Source organism: Terrapene carolina, unplaced genomic scaffold (genome assembly GCF_002925995.2).
Source record: "Terrapene carolina triunguis isolate 2854851 unplaced genomic scaffold, T_m_triunguis-2.0 Scaffold180, whole genome shotgun sequence".
Taxonomy (NCBI): Eukaryota; Metazoa; Chordata; order Testudines; family Emydidae; genus Terrapene; species Terrapene triunguis.
Genome location: NW_020664531.1, coordinates 9169730 through 9177387, shown reverse-complemented (window position 1 = coordinate 9177387; position 7658 = coordinate 9169730). Strand labels below are relative to the sequence as shown.

The window sequence follows — 7658 nt, the reverse complement described above, 5'->3', positions numbered from 1 at the left end:
TTCAAAACTTGGTATCTGGACCTGTTTGAGTTGAAGAACAGATTTTTAAATGAAATAGATGAGGCAAATAAATTGTATTATACAATTGGATCATTTCAATACACCTTATTGCAATGGGATATTTCCTGTCTCAAACTATTGCAAAGGGGTGTTGTTCACACTTAGGGCTTGACCCAATGCCTGTGTGGAGCAGCTGTTCTGTAAAGATATTGGGTACAGCTGTGGAGATCAAAGAGGGTGCCCTCCATTTTGGAAAGCAGGGCCCTGGACTGCAAGGACAAACAGTGAGTTGCGGGCTTCAGACAGTAGCAGGCTGGTTTCTGTTGTGTTAGAGTTATGTAATTGTTAAATAACAATAAAGTTGTTACCTGCATGCTCTCATTGCTTTAATGAGAAGGGGGGGGAAATGCCCATTGAAGCCAATGGGAGCTTTCAAAAGACTCCAATAGGCATTGGATCAGACCTTTAAATATCTGCTGTGTGCTACCATGCTGGTAGCTGTGCTTTAGTGGTGAAGGAAGGATTCCTCTATATGTGACTCTACTTGTTCTTGTACAGGCAGGGGGAACTGCAGAAGGGGCAAAGTAAGCAGGAAATTCCATGAGAATCACCTCACTGCGATTTCTTGGCTTGCTCCCTTCAAACGGCTTGGAGATTCTTTGGGGGGGTGCGGCACCAAAGTGCACAGACCAATGCTTGGAAATCCTACAACGCTGTAACCTTCATGGAGAAACTATGCTCCATCCCAGCTGACACTGAGCCAGGCTTCAGATAAAGGTTATTGTTGTTTCTGTTTTTAAATACTTGGATTGCATTCAGCTACCAGAGGGAGGGGGTCATATAAGAACCAAGGGAGAGATTAGATTAGCGGGTCAGCCCCTCCACATAAAGCTTCCTGGCCTCCTCCTGGCACCGTGGCTCCCACGCTAGCTCCTGATGTGCCTACACTTTGTTCCTCAGAAGCCAGGGAGAGGAATTAATGCTGGTTTAACCAGAATTTGCTACCATGTGCATTCTCCCTGGGATTTACTCTGATGGCTGAAGGAGATATAGTTGCGCAGAACAAAAGCTCTGGCCCTTCCAAGCTCCATGGAGTCCCAACTCTGCAGAATGAAGGTTTTTGGGCCCTGGGGAGGGATAGGGTATTCCCATAGAACTCCTCTATGAGTTCTGAGGCCTTCTTATTCCTTCTTGAATCCCTCCCACCTCCCCCATTCCCCTTTGTGGTGCGGAATGGAGGGAAGCATGGGGCTCAAAAATTGCACAACACATTGGAATCTTTTAGGATGAAGATCACAAATGCATTAGTGTTATGGTTAATGCAGCTAGCTAACAGAAGAAGCAGTGTGGGCAGTATAGGGAATGGGGGGAAACATGGTGCTCCAGTTTGTGGCATTTGTTCTATTGTTTAGACAAGGCTGCATCTGGAAAAGGACAATCTGCCAGCAGTTATATTAAAGGGTTTTTTTTTCCCCAGCTTGGGAAAATGAAAAGGTTGATACCATCAGGTTACTGCATAATCAATCTGAGCACATGTGAACTCCAAAATTGCTTTCTAAGCTTTGCGTGTTTCACTATCTATCAGCATGTTTCACTGTTCTTTAACCATTTTAATCATTTCAAGAGGGAAGAAAACAAAAAAAGAGTACCAGCAAGAAAACCCATGTTGTATGTAGCTAAGTAACTGTAATGATTTTGTTTTCTGCATTCTGCACTTCTAAACTTTTGGGATTTTGCTGCCTCCAAAGGCCGCTGCCATTTTCTGAGACCATTGATGTAGCATGTGTTACAATGGAGGCACCCAAACTGTGCACTATCATGGAGACTTTACATTTGTTTTTTTTTTTGTTTAATTGCTTTCTCTCACTCAATCATTCAGACTGAAGACATCTGATCTCTCTTTATGTGTAGGAAAACATAACAAGCCCCAGTAAAGTAGGTGGAAAAGACATTAGCTGTTTTTTTTTTCTTCAGAATATTTTTCTTATATAAAATGGAGCCTCTGCCAGCCAATTAGATTACTGGATGTTTGACGCTTATTTACCGATTCATGTTGAAAAGAATTCCAGCCAGTCAGAAACCAGCTTTCTCATTAAAATACTGTAAAACAGTATTTCGGAAAAATGGGCCTGAATTTGCAACCCATACTCAGGCCGTCTCTACACATAGATACCAGGATAACTACTTCAGTGAAGGGTGGGACTTTTTAACCAAAATAGTTATACCTGTACATCCCCTAGTGGGAACACAGTTATACTGGTATAAAGGTGCCTGATACTCAAATAGCTTATTCCATTTCTTGGGCAGGAATAGTTATACCACTATAAATAAGCATCAGTATAACTACTATGAGGCTTCCTGGGAGTACCCCAGATTCTGACACATCTCACTATCACCTGCCCTTAGTTTGAGGAAGTCTTGTCTGCGTCTGCCAGGGACCAGCTCCCAAACTCCACCAGCCACAAACAACACAAGCACTCCCTTCTAGGCTATGCAGGCCCTGCTTTCTCTCTACGGGTTAGCAATAGGCATACTCCAACCCCCAAGTGCTCCAAGTGTGACCCTGGAGTGCCCAGCCCCTGGTCCACTGGACACTTGCAGTATTCACAGATTCGCTGCACCAAAGTTTACCAGTTACACCTCAGATCACTGCTGCACTTAACACACAGCACTTAGATAGGTTGATAGTTTAAACAAGTAAAAGTCTATTTAACAAAATATAGAGACTTGACTAATAGCCTGTAAAAGTACTGGAAACAAATGGTTACATATATCATAAAATCATAACACACATTCTAGAGCCTAGACTTAATTAACAAGATACTCTCATGTCTAAAGTATTGCTTACCAGCACTTTCCAGACAGGCAGGCTGTGATCCCTTTTTCATGAGACAAGCATGCTGTCAGCTTGTCTCCTAGGTGAAGGATAAAATCTTGTCCCCACTCCTCTTTTTTTATGCAGTTACGGACTATTGTCTCTTACCCCAGAAGGTCCCTTCTTCAGAGACTTATCTTAGGGTTCCTTTGTCTTTGTAACCCAACATCAGCCAAAGCTGATCACTTGGAGCTACACGACTCCTGTCTGCTAGACCCTACGGAGGGTAGGTGTGTTCATGTAAATACAGTTTGCTCCTGAAGTCTCTCCCCATCCTGAACTAGCTGTCAGGGGCTAGTTCATTCAGACCCTGCTTTTTTATATATATATATATAAAACCAATCAACCAACGCTTTTCATTTTGAGCCAGAATCTGCTAGTCTAAGTCATGTTGAATAGTATTTTACTTCTCAAATAGTCCCATATAGGCTTCTCAGCTAAGATCAAGTGTAGTCTCTGTTCTTACCAGTTTAATTACTGAGGCAGAAAATACACCTTCTAGAACACTCAACTTGCTTTTCTGAAGAAGACTACTGCTTTGAAGATGGATTCTACTGCTACTGCTTCAAAAGAAAATCTTCATGTTCCTTCGGAGATTCCAGGACAGACCGAGATGATCGCTCCCTTGCCAATTCCACAGAAACCTTCAACTGTTGCTCAGACCGCTGCTGCTCCACGGAACGCCTATGGGGGAACAGCCTCTAAGAAGACCCTTAGTGCTTCCAGGACATCACAGATGAGCAATATCAATGGGAAAAGCAGCACCTCTATGAAGAAAACCCTTGGAGACACTGCTTTAGGGAGATATTGCACCTCAAGGATGGTCTTCCAGGACATCACAGCCAGGAGAAACATCATCTCCCCCACTCTTCAGGATAAGGATGCTACAAGGAGAACTTCTTCCATCTTCTCTACTGCCCAGGATCCTGAAGCTGGTCATTGTCCTGCTGTGCTGGAGGGTACTCCAACCGGAAACACCAGCCTCTCCTCAGAAACCACCCAGGGGGACCTCAACACCTCACTAGATGCCTGCACAGCTGAACCTCTCCATATTACTCTCCCAGATCAACGAGAACCATCTAGCGAATCAGCTGATATGACTGAAGCCCATCTAACAGAGGGAGAAGAAAAGGAGAATGAATGCATCTATCTCCAGTATTCCCTCCCTACGGACATACTTTTGCTATCTGGTCCGCGGATTCCAGTATATTGGCGGTCTCAGCAGACACCTCAAGAGAATCCATAGCAAGTGGATTGCCTTCCAGTTTGCCCTCTGCGACCTGCCTTTCGAGACACAGAAGAAATGTAAGTCTCAATGAGTCACCTGCAAAGAACATCTCAAACTGGAAGAGTTCAACTCTATCAGTCTGTGTTGCCCATGATCTTCCTCGAGGACGGGCAAGCATACCAACATCTCAGCAGGCCCAAGGGTTGCCGCATCCAGCTGACACCTGAGGATACCATCGCGGAGATCCTATGAGCTGTGGCCAGGATCAACTCCTCCCTACTGGCACTGTGGCAGAAGATCAACACCTTGAACACCTTCCTGATCCTCCATATCTCATTCATCCTGAGGGGATCAGCCATGGCAAAGGTATCTCTGAACAAGGCAGAGAACACCATCAGGCAGCTGGTGAAGAAGTGCATGTTTCTTCCCCAGAGAGCCAGCAATGAACTGGTATACATCTCACACAGGCAGGGTGGCACCAACGTCCCTCGAATGGGTGATCTGTGCGACGTTGCCATGATCACTCACGCCTTATGCCCTCTGACATGCCTGGATGCCACGGCAAGAAACATCTGCAGGATGCCATCAAGAAGCGAATCGCCAGGACCCCATCCAACCAAGATGTCGTCACATACCTGAGCAGCTCACTGGAAGGCAAATTTGGAAGAGAGAGGGGATACTTTGCTTTCCTCTGGACTCATGCCCACAACGCTAGATGGGAGTCCTGGTGCCACAGATGAACATGGAGCGCACCATCGTCACTCCGAGAGCCAGAACCAAACTGAAGAGGATCCTGAAGGATGCCACCCACTGCCAATACGTGGAAAACCTGAAATGGAATCAAGGCTTTCAAGGTGACATGCAAGTGGGCAAACACTTCCTCCCTGGGGGCAGCTTCACCCAATTTGCCGACTGGAGGTTCATCCACAGGGCCCGGATCAACTGCGTCCCACTGAACGGAGCCGTCCGCCACGGGAATCGGGACAAGCGATGCAGGAAGTGTGGCTATGTCAATGAGACACTACCCCACGTTCTGTGTAGCTACAAGCCCCATTCCAGAGTCTGGCAGCTGCGACACAACGCCATCCAAGATTGCCTGGTCAGAGCCATCCCACCACCTGTGGGGATGGTAGCCGTGAACTCCACCATCCCCAGAACAGACAGCTAACTGCGACCAGACATCGTCATCACCAACAAGGACCGGAAGAAGATCTTGATGGTGGATGTCACAATGCCCTTCAAAAACAGGAACCCAGCTTTCCATGATGCCCAATCTCAAAAGCTGGAGAAACACACCCCTTTGGCCAACACCCTGAGAGCTAGGGGATATGAGATCCAAACTCACACGCTGATCGTTGGAGCCCTGGGCACATGGAACCCCGGTAATGAGCGAGTGCTGAGAGAATGTGTAGTCAGTCAATGCTACGCTCAGCTCATGCGGCAACTCATGATGTCGGACGCCATCAGGTGGTCGAGGGACATCTACATAGAACACATCACTGGATATTGGCAATATCAGGAGGAATGAGCTGGAGTGCTGATGAGAAGCACAGTAAGGAAAGTAACTCTAACACTTTCCTGATGGACTGTTTTTTCTCTAAATGGAAAACCTATCCTAAATTCTCAGTTACTGAGGGACAATCTTCACTCATTGATATATTTTGCTTTCTGTCACCAACTCTCTGTATAACTTTTTTCATGAGTAATGTACCCACATGCTTGGATGCTAAATATCTTAACTGTATTCTTAAATTCATTCACCTAAATTTGGGTTATTGCTGATTATGCACTATATGTATCTTATGACTTTAAAAACAAACTTTGTATTTGTGGATAATCTAAACACAATACCCAGATGTACAGACACTCTTTTCTCAACCTATGTATGATATATTTTTTTTTAACATTAGCTTTAATAAAAATTTTAAATCTGTTCTTATCAGTTTAATTACTGAGGCAGAAACTACACCTTCTAGAAGACTTGACCTGCTATCCTGTAGAAGATTTTGAAGATGGATTCTACTGCTGCTCCTTTAAAACAAGATCTTCATGCTGCTTCAGAGACTCCAGGACAGACCGAGAAGATGATCACTCCCTTGCAGATTCCACAGAAATCTTCAACTGCTGCTAGGACCACTGCTGCTCCATGGAACGCCCATCGGGAAACAGCCTCTAAGAAGACCCTCAGCACTTCCAGGACGTCGCAGATGAACAGCATCAATGGGACAAGAACTCATCCACAGAAGGAGCAGCGTCACTCTGGAAACTCCCAAGCAAGACCGCATCCCTAAAAGGGCCAGTACTGTTGTCTCCGAAACTGTCCTTCCTAAAAGGACAAGTGGTTCCCTAAAATCTGTAAGGGAAGACATTGCCCTCATTTTGGAGATCACGCCTCAAGATCCGGCCGAACAAAATACTCAACACGGGGAGGAAAATAGGCAACAGGCTAATTGCACAGCAAATTTCCAGCCTGAGCCTGCTGAGATTGAGCACCCAGAAGAGCAGCAGCCTTCAGTGAGGGCCGCCACACTGTGGCAAGACGCTTGGATAGAGGAGTTGGCGAGGACAGCCTCATTCGAGAATTTTGACCTCCTTGTAGATAGACTTACTAAAGACCTGTCTGCAGAAATTGTATCTGGGAGGAAGGGAACTCAGGAGAACACACCGACTGCTCACAGAACTCCTGTATAGAGACATAACAAGAACAACATGAGGGAAGCCAGGAGAAGGAACATCAATCACCACTATGACCCAGCAGCAGCATCCAGGATCCAGAAGCTCTACCGGTCAAACCTCCCTAAGGCTATGAGAGAGATCCTCGATGGGCCCTCATCTTACTGTGCAATTCCGTCAGAGAGACTATTCTCGTACTTCAAGGATGTGCTCGACCGCTTAGCTCAGAACAACATTCCGTGTCCAGGATGCCTTCATCCTCTACCCCACATTGAGTGTGTAGGAGACGACCTGGAACAAGACTTACATCATGGGAAGTAATGACCAGACTTACCAAGACCAAAAACACAGCCCAGGGAAAAGATGGCATTCGCTACAACATCCTGAAAAAATGAGACCATGGCTATCTGGTATTAATTGCCATTTTCAACAAATGCAAACAATTCTGCCATATTCCCAGCTCCTGGAAGAAATCTATGATGGTGCTCGCCTACAAGAAAGGTGAGTGAGATGACCCCAGTAACTGGAGACCCATCTCTCTGTGCTCCACCATGTACAAACTGTATGCCAGCTGCCTCGCAGCTAGGATAACAGACTGGTCTGTGAACGGAGGAGCCATCAGCTCCATCCAGAAAGGCTTCATGACATGCAAAGGCTGTTATGAACACAACTTTTTCCTTCAGCCTGCCATCCACATGGCCAGGAGGGCACAGAGGCAATGTGTCATAGCGTGGCTCGGCCTGGTTAATGCTTTTGGAATGATGCCCCACCAGCACATTTTTGACACACGGTGAGAGTTCGGGATGCCTGAAAACTTTCTCCAACTGATCCTTGAACTTTCTGAAGGCTGCACCACCACCATCTGCTACATAGAAGGAGAGA

The 7658-nt window shown here is 45.9% G+C and overlaps 1 pseudogene; it reads left to right on the top strand.

Moving 5' to 3' along the window:
* The first annotated feature begins 3292 nt into the window (after positions 1–3292).
* On the top strand, positions 3293–3455 carry LOC113407035 (annotated as a pseudogene).
* The last annotated feature ends 4203 nt before the right edge of the window (positions 3456–7658 follow it).